Source organism: Thamnophis elegans, chromosome 11 (genome assembly GCF_009769535.1).
Source record: "Thamnophis elegans isolate rThaEle1 chromosome 11, rThaEle1.pri, whole genome shotgun sequence".
Taxonomy (NCBI): domain Eukaryota; kingdom Metazoa; phylum Chordata; class Lepidosauria; order Squamata; family Colubridae; genus Thamnophis; species Thamnophis elegans.
In genome coordinates, this window is record NC_045551.1 from 20,308,320 (window position 1) to 20,322,091 (window position 13,772).

Sequence of the window (13,772 nt, forward strand, 5' to 3'; positions counted from 1 at the left end):
CCCATGCCAACATTTATTGGATCCCATAGACACCGTGGTAACAGTTTTAAGAAAATAATTTAGAACCATAGTTTTAAGGTGGCAGATAAATTATACCAGTGCTACTTTTATTGTACAGTTTATTGTAGTTTTGGAAATTTGTTCTGATGTTATGTGAATCATCCAAAGATCTATCAGGAAATCTAAATCTGGCTTTTGGTTTATTCTTGCAATGCTTGATACTTAAGTGTTAAATCTTTTGCTGTACCCAGAGATGACAACGTTCAGCATTGACATCCTTCACAGATTTCCAACACTACCATCAGCCTGGATATCTTGCATAGTGAACATCAGTGGAAACCTGAAATTCAATAAGTATTTGGAAATTAATGGGTCTCTCATTAAGTTTGTTTGGAATGCAGTGTTTTCTGAGGTACTCCCCACCAATCCCAGCAACTGAAATTCCATGGAACTATGTGTCAGCTTGGTATGTTAGAACAAGAATTCTATATTACAAATGAATGGTTCATGTTACAGAATATCCACAACCTCACATAAAAAACTGTTGCTACCATTTGTATGATTCTGCCATATCGCAAGACAACCTCATCAAAAGGGGCCAAGTTTAAATGAACATGTGATCATTTAATCATATTCAAATCCAACTTTTATGACACTTCACAGGTATTTAAATAGACTGCAATTTCCAGCCAAAGAGATTTCGCCAGCTCAGGAAATAATTTTTGAAAAATCTATTTTTAGCTATAAATGTAATCAGAAAAAGTTTTAATTAATGTTTCTGGTAGTTATTGATTAAATTTTCAGATACTTAATTTGGCTGCCAAAACCACCCCCTCCCCCCCAAGTTTTGTGACTGCAACAATGTAACCTTAATCACCAATTCAAAAATGTTCCATTATTTACTTTCCTAAACTTAGTATTTTATACAAAACAGATTTTTTGCAACCAAATAGTTTTATTCCGATAGTTATTGAATAAATTTACAGATACAGATAATCCTCAATTTACAATCATTTGTTTAATGACTATTTAAAGTTACAATGGCACTGAAAAAATGAGTGAGTAATGACTGTTTCACATTAAGAACTGTTGCAGCATCCCCATGGTCATTTGATCAAAATTAGGACGCTTGGCAACTGGCATGTATTTATGACGGTTGCAAAGACCTCAGATCATATGATCACCTTTTGTGACCTTCAGACAAACAAAGTCAACAGGGAAACCAAATTCACTTAATAACTGTAGAGATTATTTAACAACTGTAGCAAGAAAAGTTGTAAAATGGAGCAAAACTCACCTGTCCTGTTTAGCAACAGAAAACATGGGCTCAATTGTGGTCATAAGTAAAGGACTATTTGTATTTAATTTGGCTGCCAAGCTCCCCACCCCATGTTTTGTGACTGGAACAATGAATCCTTAATCACTGATTCAAAATTTTCCCATTATTTATTTTTCTAACATATTTTATACAATAGTGTGATTTTTTGCAACTATTATGCTATCATTTGTAGTGCTTCCATTAAAATAAAAAAAGCTTCCAAACCATTAAAAAAGCTGAACAGAATAAACGAACCCAACTGATTTTGTTATAGAAAAATAGCAATAGCACATATACTGCTTCATAGTGCTTTACAGCACTCTCTAAGCAGTTCCAACAATCCAGGTTCTCATTTTACCAACCTTGGAAGGATGGAAGGCTGAGTGAACCTTCAGCCAGTCAAGAATGAACTGCTGGCAATAGGCAGAAGTAGCCTGCAATACTGCCTTCTAATCACTGCACAACTATGGCTTCTTAATCCTATGTAAATACCGTAACTGTTACAAATTGTAAATTCCTTGAGACCCAAGCTACACCTATGTTTGAAGCAAAATGACCATTTCTAATAGGATACACAATGCAAGGCATGGGAGAAATACTCCTGGTTGTTTCTTCAAGATGCAAGGGTTGCGGGCTTCCGGTTTGAGATTGCTTGCTGACAGGAGCTGATCGTTTCGGCTCCAGAATCTTGGACACGTTTAACTGTCAGATGAGCCATCCATCAGCCATCTGACAGCTTGTTTACCTTTTTCTTCAGGCCAGAAGATAAGGTGAGCTTTCTGCCAGGCATCGTGCCAACCAATTCTCGCAGATTGTTTCTGGGGGGGGGAGGCCAGCCGACGGCAGAATTGCCTCCGTGCCAGGAATTCCTGCTGCATTAGCAGCACAAAGCAACACTCAAATCCTCAGAACAAAACTTGATTTATTGATTCCAAGACGAGCGGACCCCGTACATGTGAATTTTTAATTGTTTGTATCAATTCTTAGCTTCAGTTTTTGTTTTTACAAGAATTCCTTCTGATATCTTGCTTTCTAAAGAGATACTCAAAATGGCTCTGAGCAGCTTCATAACACTGCTCGAGTTTTGAATTTCTACAGAGTTTAAAACCTCAAAGGGAAGGATTTAATACTAAATTAATCAGTAACAGCTGCACAACTGACTAGCACAGACTTATTAATTGGTTGAAGAAGATTAAGACTTGGAATGGCTTTTAAGCAACCCCCCCCCCCCGGCTTCAAAAGTTCGTTTGTCCCTGGCACGAAACCACAGTCTTCACTTCCTCCCCCCCCCCACAGGCGAGCTACTGACTAAAGAATTTTTTCAGAAGGAGCTGGCCGAGGCATTTAAAAATTTTGCAGCTACGATGGAAATAAAACTTGAGGAGGAGATATTGGTTACGCATAAAGATCTGTCTGATAAACTTGAGACTCGGGTTCAGAAGATCAGGGATGATATGCTGGGGGTTGTTAATTTGTTAACAGAATATGTCTCGGAAATTGAAGACAGATTAGAAGATCTTAATGATGCCAAGACTAATATGGTATCGAAAATAGATGTGGTGCAACAAAAAGTTGGAAATGTTGAAAAAGAAATTATTATGCTACAGTATAGACAAATGGAGTTTGCTTTAAGAATAAGAGGTTTGCGTGAAAACAGTCAGGAGAATTGAAACAGATTCTCTCAGAAGCCTTTGATAATCTGTTGGGAAGGCCAGGGGGAAATTATGATTGGCAAATTGATAAGGTTTATCGTGCTAACTTCTGGCTGGCAAAACAGAAGCAGCTCCCAAGGGACATTGTGATTTACTTTACTACAAGAGACATGAGGAATATGATATTGCAAGAGTCCTAAAAACTAAGCTTCAAATTGGGGGTCAGGAAGTGATTGTTCTGAAAGAGATACCACCTCAAATGCTAAGATCCAGGAAAGACTATGCTTTTTTAGTTGAAGAGCTTAAAAATCGTCAGCTACAGTTCAGATGGGAGACACCAGTTGGACTATCATTCATCTTTGAGGGGCAAAGTAGGGGAAGCTTGAGACTTTTACCATAATATCTTGAAGGCTGGACATCTTGCCCCACCTGGACCTAGAGAAAGAGAACAAGAAGGACAAGATAGACAGCAAACTACACAACTATCAACAAGGATGGATCATCTCTCTTCCTCAGAAGTACAAGGTGCCAAGGACAAAGTCAAAACCGTGTGATTACCAGATGAATGGATCAACAATTAAAAAAAAAACAAATTACCAATGATTTGTTTTCTAGGGTGAAGAAGATAAAGATATGTGCCAGAGTTTCAACAGTTCATAACCCAGTTTGGGTGGAGTTGGGAGGCGTGACGCAATCAAGAAGGGGTTGGGAGATTGAATGAAAATTTATTTAGACATGAGAAATATACTAATGAATGTAAAAATTGTTAGCAGAACACTTTGTTTTTAATATGAATAAGGGTACATCTATGGACTGAATGTACAGCTGTAGAGATTAATTTGACTTTGCACTTAATAACTTTAGTTAGATTGTCGGTGGCGCAATAATGGAAGAAGGAAGACTTGCCTATAATTCAAGAAAGGACACTGAAAGTCACAAATTTAGCCGAGATGTCTAAAATACCTGCATATCTTAAGCACCAATTAAACGAGAGATATAAATGAGACTGGGTAAAATGGATTGATTATATACAAAATAAATATGGATAAACGAGATGGGGAAAAATGGATTGATTATATTCAAAATAAATACGGGACTAAGAAATTCCAGATAGCTTATGATTAACACCAGGACTGATATAAATTGTTTAAAGTTAGTTTAGCAAGGAGGAGCTAAGCTCAATGTAAATAAGTTATCAATTTTTTTACTCTTTTTTCCAATATATTTTAGACTGTTTTTGTTAAAGACTTATACCGTGTATGGGTTCTGGAAAGTCGGGGGAGGGAAGGCTGGGGGGGGTGGGGGGAAGGGTAGGAGGGAGGGAGGTTTGACAAGGGGTGTTAGATTTGAATGTAATATGATTGCACATATATACTGTTTTCTCTTATTTTTTCCTTAAAACTATGATATATTAAGTATACTGTATGGAAGTATAAATATTATCAACATAGATTGGAGTTTGCTCAGAAGCGGAAATACACCAATGAGAGGAAGAGTGGGAAACAGAAGGGAGATGGGAAGAGAGGGAGAGGAGAGGGTAAGGGGGGAAGATGAGGAGGATGAGGATAAGGAGGAATGGAATGTAGAGAGAGGAGAAGGGAAGGGGAAGTAGAGTAGGAAAGGATGATGGAGGGAAGATAGGAAGTAGGAGAGAGGTAGAAGAAAGAGGTGTATGGAGAGCAGAAGAGCTAATAATGGGTTTTTATTTTTTGGGGCGTTGATGACAAGAGCAACTGATGTAATCATTATTTATTACTGTATGTATACTGGCTATGTATAGTATACATGTGATTGTATGTTATGAAAATGGAAATAAAAATATGTTTTTTAAAAAAAAGATGCAAGGGTTGCTTTGCCAATATCAAACAACAGATTCTCATTTTCTGAGCATTGCCAGAAAATATTTTCTTCCTAGATTCAAGAGTATGGGATGGGATGCTTTACTGAGAAAAGAGACTAAAATAGCTGCAGGCTGTAAAGTGCAGACCAGCATATGTGAGAGGAAATCTAGGAACAGAACACTGTGTGCAGAGAATATCAAGAATTGCTGCTAAAAAAGTACTCTGAATTATATATTTCATCTACTCCCAAAAGAAATTAGTTTTCTAGAAAATATATTTATCTTATTTTACTAAGTCTGATTCATAAGTATAAATGAAAGCATTATAAGAAGTTTGAAATAAAATATGTTGAAATTTAACAAAAAACCCTACAGCTGTAATAATCCTGAAGACTTCTAGCAATTTGGTTTTGTTTTCATTTCTGATAAACAATTCGCCATAATGTTTTTCATTGGTAAGGCAAAAATAATTGAATTAAACATAATATCAATCAATAAAAATAAATGTTATTGAAGGTTGCAAAACAATTAGCAATGAGTAGGGGTGTTCCTCAGCATAATAAACTTGTTAAAGAATCCCAATGTATACAGTATTTCATAATCCAATTCCTTTGTTTAAAACAATGAAAAGGTAAGAAAAGACAGTAGGGGGAATGAAACTTGATTTCTAGCCTTGGAGAGGTGCAAATGAAATTTCTTAAGTTAATAAAATCTGGAGGGGGCAAGAGATTTAAAATTCTAATGCAAATCTTTTTTTTTTAAAAAAATGTAGTATTAAAGAAGCACTTATGGATAAAATATAACCCTCAAAACTTCGTCTAAAGAAAGATGTAGCAATAAATGCAGTGCAACAGCCTATATTAAAACATCCCAATGACAACTTGATCTTTAAAACAGAGATGTGGACTAGCAGTATTATCACCTACCATAGTCTGTTGAAATTTTTGCCAATTTTATAATTAAAAACTCAAAAAATGGATGCAACCACATGAAGAATATTTACTTTTAAAATGAACTACTATCACTTATCTTATTACTTTGTTCTATTGGTATTTTGCTTTGCTTGAGTATTTTTTTTAAAGATTCAAAATCATCTAGAATATTAAATTCTTGTAGCTGGAAAAGTGGCCTTTTAAAAGGTGAGCTGCTTTATATTATTTTTGTTTATATTTTTTGTTATATGTTTTGCACTTTGCAAGGATTTAATGAACAGTTTATTACATACCTATCCTATGAAAAGGTGGCTTATAGATAAATGAAATTAATCTGCCATAGCTACTGACTGTATGTAACTTCTGTTGGAAACCTTGATCTGCTCATCTGTGATGGAATGACTTCCCTAAAGATGCTGTTGTAGATTCTGGGCTTTATAATCCCCAAACCGGCCAGGTTCTGAAGAAGTTCCATGAATAAATGTATGAAAAAATGGAATGGCTGATGGGGGGAAGCTACTGCTCACTTTCAAAAGAAAATGTCAGTGTGGAACTGCATCTGGATGCGTATCTATACATTGATACTTATGCACCATGATTGAACATCTTGGCTGTTCAACTGGAAATGAGAGTATTTCAGAATCTGATGCCTATCGCCATCTGGCATCATAAATTCTATCCAGGTAGAACTATCTCAAAGCTTTTCTCTGGATAATGAATTTTAAAACAAGCATATGTATTATTTATTATAATCTGGAAAATTACATCTGTCTGGCAATAAATTTATGGTCAATTAACTAAAGTACAATTAAAAATGTAATTATTCAGTAATACCATCCGGAGTCACTCTGTGAATAAAGTGGACAATATACAAATTTGATATATAAATAAAATCAAAATAAATTTTAAATAAAAATGCATATGAAAAAGACGGTGCAGCCAGTGCATGTGAGAACTGGGATATTCAATCAATATTGAACAATGGTAATCATTATTTTTCTAAAAACAAAAAAGAACAGAAAATGGGCTATGCAGAATAATATAAAACATCCAAGGTCCATTTAATCCAAAGAACAAACATTCACAGAACATTATAGCTGCATCTTCCAGACACTGTAAAAAGTCTGGAATGTTGAATGGGTTGAGTATATTATTAAATAATGAGTAATTTAACGAAATATGTTGTTTATACTTTAAAAATTAAATGAATTTTTGTCTTCATTTCCCCAAAGTCCATCCATTTTGGGGAATACATTATTGAAAAATGAAATATACTTTTTGATAGACACACACATGCCAAACTGCATGGCCTTCTTTGCTCCTGTCAATCAAATGTCACTTGGTAATTGTGGTTCATCCCAGTATTGTTTTAAATTGCTAATAATTTATGATCAAAGTAAGGCAAATACATTCTGAATATCCATAAGGCAATGTACTGCACTAAGAGAATATAACTACTAACATTTTACACTAAATTAAGGTGCAAGCTTTCCAGACAAGTCACTCACCCAAATCCTTGCCCAACATCTCCATTGATGGCACTAGAACCAGGGAACAAATCACATTTTCTTCTACAATAATTTTTTTTCTTTGAAGTAGCCTTTCAAAGAGCATATCTTTTTTTTTTTTAAAGAATCAAGGATTCAAAATGTTACCTTCACATTCACTTTTAGGAAATTCTAGACTTTTGTTTCAGCATGTATTCACTGATATTTTTGCTTTCAATAATTGTGTGCTTTCTGATGGTTACCAGATAGATATGTGTAAACTTAGATTAAAATAAATATTTTAGAGACAACAATTGTTATGTAAAAATAAGAAATCACTGCCTGTTGATAAAAGCTTGTACTGGTTTCTGTTTCCACCAATTGGGAATAACCGAGCAATTAGAGTATATGAACTTGAGCCTATCCTAGTGTATAAACAATTTCCAAATAAAATAGCATCCCATTTCCAAATGAAATGAATAAGAAAGAGTAGCTATGATGTAATTACAGCTGGATTAATGGGAATTCATAGGCACTAGGGATTGAGGTCAATCTAATCACACTTCCTCCCCTTACTTCACCTTTAAGGAGGAACCTAGAATACATGTGAAGCATTAGATTATGCTGGATACACTTTGCAATTCCGATTGGGAAACAGTAGAATGATTCTGTTAAGTTCAGTAGAGAATTTCACAAAATGACAAGACCCAAGTCATATGAACTAGTTTATGCCAGACAAAATTGGAAAGCAATACTCCTATCAAATGGGGGAGTTTCACACTGGAGGTAGCTGCTAGATTGATGGCAAATTACATCCCCCTTACCCTCAGCTCACCATCCATCCCTTAGTTATCATATTGATGCATTTATTCTCATTGTGTTCATCATTGTTCTGTTTACATGCCTTTCATTTTTCTTTTTATTATTGTAAGCTTCCTGGAGTAGCCTTACTGTGAGATAGGCAGCAAATAAATTTAACAAACAAATAAACAAACACACATCTTCAAGTATTTTAAATGGATGGTATCAAATGCAGGTGTTTATACCGTAAACTAACATCACTTAGTTCTTTGGGGCAAACGTAGCCTCAATTTCCATTTCTGTGTAAACTAGAGTATTGCCCCTGCTGATGTTTTCCCTGATATGGTGAATGAAATGTATGGAAAAATGCTTTCACTATAGCTCTATAGAGTTCAAACAACCCACTAAGTATATGTAGGTTGTGACATAAAGAAGGCACAAAAGTACTCAATCCCATGTTCTCTGTGTCTTATACAACATGTGTCAGTCATGCATTAGTAATATTATTTTTACTTTTCAACTGAAATTCATAATCAGGTCTAGACTTGCCATAAGCAAGATTAAACCAAAGTCATCAAACAGAAGTACATGATTTTCTATATGTCACAATCCATCTGTGCTGTTTGTGTTCTTCGCCCTGTATGACTTAGATAAATTAATAACTATTCCATTATAAAGCTGATGTAGCAAAGATGAAATACAGAAAAAATGATCAAGAATTTTTCTGGTGATCTTTGCTCACCAATTCAGCTGATAGAGAATAAACTCTTTCTACTTTACATAAACGACCTTTATAATAAGCAGCTATTATAAGCAGCTATTATAAGCAGCTGTGTCCTCTTGCCGACGATCTAAAACTATTTAACACCACAGATAATTCTACTACCCTACAAAACAACCTAGATTATGTATCTGAATGGTCAAACAATTGGCAGCGCTAAATCTCTGCCAACAAATGCTCAGTCCTATACATTGGCAATAAAAATCAGAATATCAAATACAAACTGGGCAGAAACGATCTAAAAGATGAGCCACACTCTGTCAAAGATCTAGGAGTACTCATTTCAAAAGATCTAAGCCCCAGAGCTCATTGTAACATCATTGCCAAAAAGGCATTCAGAGTTGTCAACCTTATTTTACGAAGTTTTCTCTCCGGTAACACTATACTGCTAACTAGAGTATACAAAACCTTTGCCAGACCTATCCTTGAATACTTCACCTGTCTGGAACCCACACTGTGTTTCGAACATTAAAACATTAGAGAAGGTCCAGAGATATTTTACAAGAAGAGTACTAAACTCCTCTGCTTGCAATAAAATTCCTTATACCACCAGACTTGAAATTTTAGACCTGGATAACCTTGAACTACGCTATGTTCCGACCTAATCTTAGTACACAAGATTATCTGCCATAACGTCTTACCTGTTAGCGACTACTTTAACTTCAACTGCAATAACACAAGGGTTATAAATAGATACAAACTAAATGTAATCCTCTCTAATCTTGACAACAGAAAATACTGACTTCAGCAATAGAGTAGGTAATGTCTGGAAAACTCTACCTGATCCTGTGGTTAGTTCCTCTAATCTCCATACCTTTTACCTTAAATTGTCTAATGTGGACCTTACACATTTCTTAAAGAGGTCCCTAAGGGGATATGCATAAGCGCACCAGCCCTGTCCTACTGTCCCCATTTATATGTACCCATTTTATGTGTTTTTGACTATGTTTTGCTTACTTATATTCATTTATTTGTGCCATTTTTATGTGTCCATGTCAATGTCTAGACTTATGCTTGTTTCCTTCTACTTGTAATATAAAATAAATAAATAAATAAATATAATAATTATTGATAAAAATAAAAAATGGCCCCAAACACCCTATGGGCTTCCAGGACTGAAAGTGAATTTCAATCTTACCTCTTCGGTCTTTGGCTCCATAGTACTGGCTCTGAAATTTAGCATATATGAAGATGTAAAAATAACAAGATCATGTTGCTTACATTCACCAAGTATGTCCTATTCAATTTATGGTGGACAAAAAATAACTCCTATTATCTGAACTCAAATCATTTCATGCTATTTTTAGGAGGTTCATCTATACAATGTAATTGCTTATATTAAAATGCCTAAAATCAGAAAAGGAGGGATCAAATAATCAGAAATAAAAGAAAATAGATGCATGGAATGCAATAAGGATGGTAGGGATGGCAATCTCACTTTTCTAGTGCAAACCTGCATTTTTATTAAAGGCATATTTTGGCAGGCCTCAAAAATACATTGTGCTCAGTAAAAATGAAAAATCCCCATGCTGATAAGTAAAAGTTAAACACAGAATAATTCATCCCTTTATTATTACACAAATAATAAAAAGTATACAGGAATTAAAAATGGAATGCATGCCTGAAAACAATCCATTTTGATGCAACTACAATATGGTATGGTTTGTTCCATAAAGATTTGCAGCTGGCTTATTAACATGGTATGTACCTTTTTCCACATATTCAACATATCTGCAATTAGTTTTAATGCAATGATTTACATAGTAATTCTACTAAAAGAAAGCAGGACAGATTTTCAGTTTCTGCATCTGTGATTATATAAAAAAGAAATAATGAATACATAATTTTAACCACATAAAATGGAAAAGCTACTTTTATAAATGGATGCTATCATAAAGCTATAAAGGTGTTTGAAAATAATTATACTCCCAATTTTATTCAATACATCTTACCAAGTATTTTGACATGAAAATCTAAGCAGTCCTATATTTCCAGATACATTAATAATGAGCCAAAGCTCTTTTTTCTTGCAGTTAATTATTTGGCATTTTTATATTTGCTAAAGAATTTTAAACTGAGTCATCAAACTCTATCAAGTGAATTATTTGCTACTATCACAATAATTTGTCTAAAACAACAGAGGTAGCAAAAGTGAGAGACTTCCAATCACCTGAGAACCAGTAATGCAATTAAATATTATAAAGCTTTCTCTGCTAAAACACATTAATGTAATGCACTCTTTTTCAATCTGTTGTTCTATAGTTATAATGGAATGTTTTCCCACTACTTCAAGTCAGAATGGGTATGCTGGTTGGGAATTCTAAACTATAGTCTAACACAGCAGCCTCCAACCTTTTGGGCACCAGGGACCAGTTCCACAGAGAGAGGTTTTTCCGTGGACTGGAGGAGGTATGCTGCCTGCATCCTTCACTTGTTTGTGTAGCCCAATTTCTGGCATGCTGCGGCACAGTGCTGGTCCACAGACTAGGGGTTGGGGACCCCTGGTCTAACACATTTAGAAAGTCCCTAATTGTAGAAAGCTGAAATAATCCTTTCTCTGTTTTTAGAATTACCGTTGATTTGCCAGGGTATTGTATTTTCAAAAATAGTTATGTTTCCTGCATGGACAGAAATTTTTTTTGCCCATCTATGCATTACATTTTGTGAATAATTTTTATACAAAACTATTTATTTATTTTTAAGGAAAATTGGAGACTTAAAAACTAGAAACTCTGCTCAAAGCTACAAACGATTGATTCAAAATGGGACACTAGATATTTATTTATTTTCCAAGGAGAAAAAACAAGTAATGTAACAACTGAAATAAATGTAAAATGAAGGAATACCTAAGCAATGCGAAAATATGCTGAGTTGGTTTAAAGTGAATTGGAAGCACTATTCAGTATCTGTAACAAGCATCTAGTTTTACTGGACTCTTAGATTACAAAAAGAATAAAGCAAGTCTCTTCGTTGTCTAGGAATGGATATACTGATCAGAAAAGGAAGTTGATTTGCTAACAGCATCCTAGCCAAAGTAGGTGTTTAAAAATATTCACTTGTACATTTGGCAACAATCATCTAACAAAAATGTCTGGCTGTATAAACTTGATTTATATTTATCAGAAGTAGTAGTAAAATTTTTATCGTTCATAAGACTATTTTGAAGTAGATAGTTTCAACATTTTTCTATTGATTTAAAAGGGAACAAAACAGGATCCCAAAGTAGTTATGTTAATTACTTTGAACAAGCATCAGACTTCCTATCATCAGCCTATAATTCTCTAACATAAATTATGTCATGAAGTTTTAGAAACTCTGCAATGCAATATTTTAAAAATTTATATGAATGGCAAGATAAGCTCTTTTATAAGGATCATAACATGAAATTAAGAAAATACACTAGGAAATAAAGAGTCATTATCAAGTTCATTTGTCTTAGAGACAACCATTTTTATTAAAAATTATTGAATATCAGTTATCAGAGGATAAAAGAATGGCTTTTGTTGCAATTTGCTACAAATTCTCATGTACAAGCCAGCTTTATGTTTTTTATGGAAGATGTTTTTTATGGAAGATGTTTTTTATGGAAGATGTTTTTTATGGAAGATGTTTTGTAAATAGAGACACTTTCTTCTAGAATAGAGAATAATATCACAGTTTAATTTATCTTTTAAAGACTGCAAATAAGGAAAAAATATGTTTTGAAAATTACCATATCCCATTTTTCTAAGCCTTCCTCAATGAAATATTATATATATATATATATATATATATATATATATATATATATATATATATATATATATATATATATATATATATTTGGCACAAAGAACTTCAGTACACTTTGGAGGAAATTCACTGCATGAAAACAGTTTCTTAATACCAAACATAACATTATTTACAGCAAACACCAAACAAACAAGTAAAAAAACAAACCAAAAACCCCCTCATTGTCACATTCTTAATCAAAAATGTTTAGGCAGGTCATTTTTTTTCTCATTTATATCATATACGCTAAATGATTTCCAAATAAATACTTTCAAATAAATACTTTTTCTGTCAATTCCTTTTGAAAATTTAAATTGTTTTGTAAATAAGGGATTTTTAAAAACATTTATTCCTCCTACCTTGATTTTAAGATATTTTTGAAACAAAATTCCATTGAAGTGTCAATTGTAATTGAAATATGCAGCATAAAAATAAAAGCTGAATGTATTTAAGGCAATGTGAAAACAGTTACTAGTATGGATTATGAAATACTATTTCTTTGGGTGATATAATAGATAAAAATGGGAAATAGAAAAGAGAATGAATGTGAAATAGAAAGGAGTTTTATTTTAAAAATTACATGAAATATTACATATTTTTCTCTGTAAGGATGCAACTTACCTTAGTTTTCCAAAATTTCTATGGAAATAGAAGTAAGGTTGAGCTCAGTATATCTGAGAATTTAGAAACAGAGAAATGGGAAGCCTTGTGATATATAAAATATGTTAAGCATGTGAAACCATCAACCCTTTTGGACTGAGTTGTAAAACTCAATCCAGGTTAAAGATACTAAATGTTTTTCAGGGAATGGCAAAAGTGCCCATCCCACGATAATTCCTTTACCAACTTATTAATTACTCAAAATGTAATGAAAATGAAATTAAGGGATGGAAAATAATCTTTTGAAAAATATTGTTTATACTAGAAAATATATGAAATATTATGAAAAACTTCTTAATAGTGTATACAAGATTCAGAAAGTAGAATTCTACTTTCAAAAATCTGTTCAGCCATGCTTCCAAACATTTCATTGGCAAAAGGGAACTTTTGCAAAATTATTAAGTAAAGCTTTTTGACATTTTTAAAATCTGCTCTGAATAAATTACGTGCAAACATTTTTGTTTTCTTTTTCTAGAAAAAAGAAAATATATAACAAGCCTTCCAGGGAAGTGTGTGCAGTTATTGATATA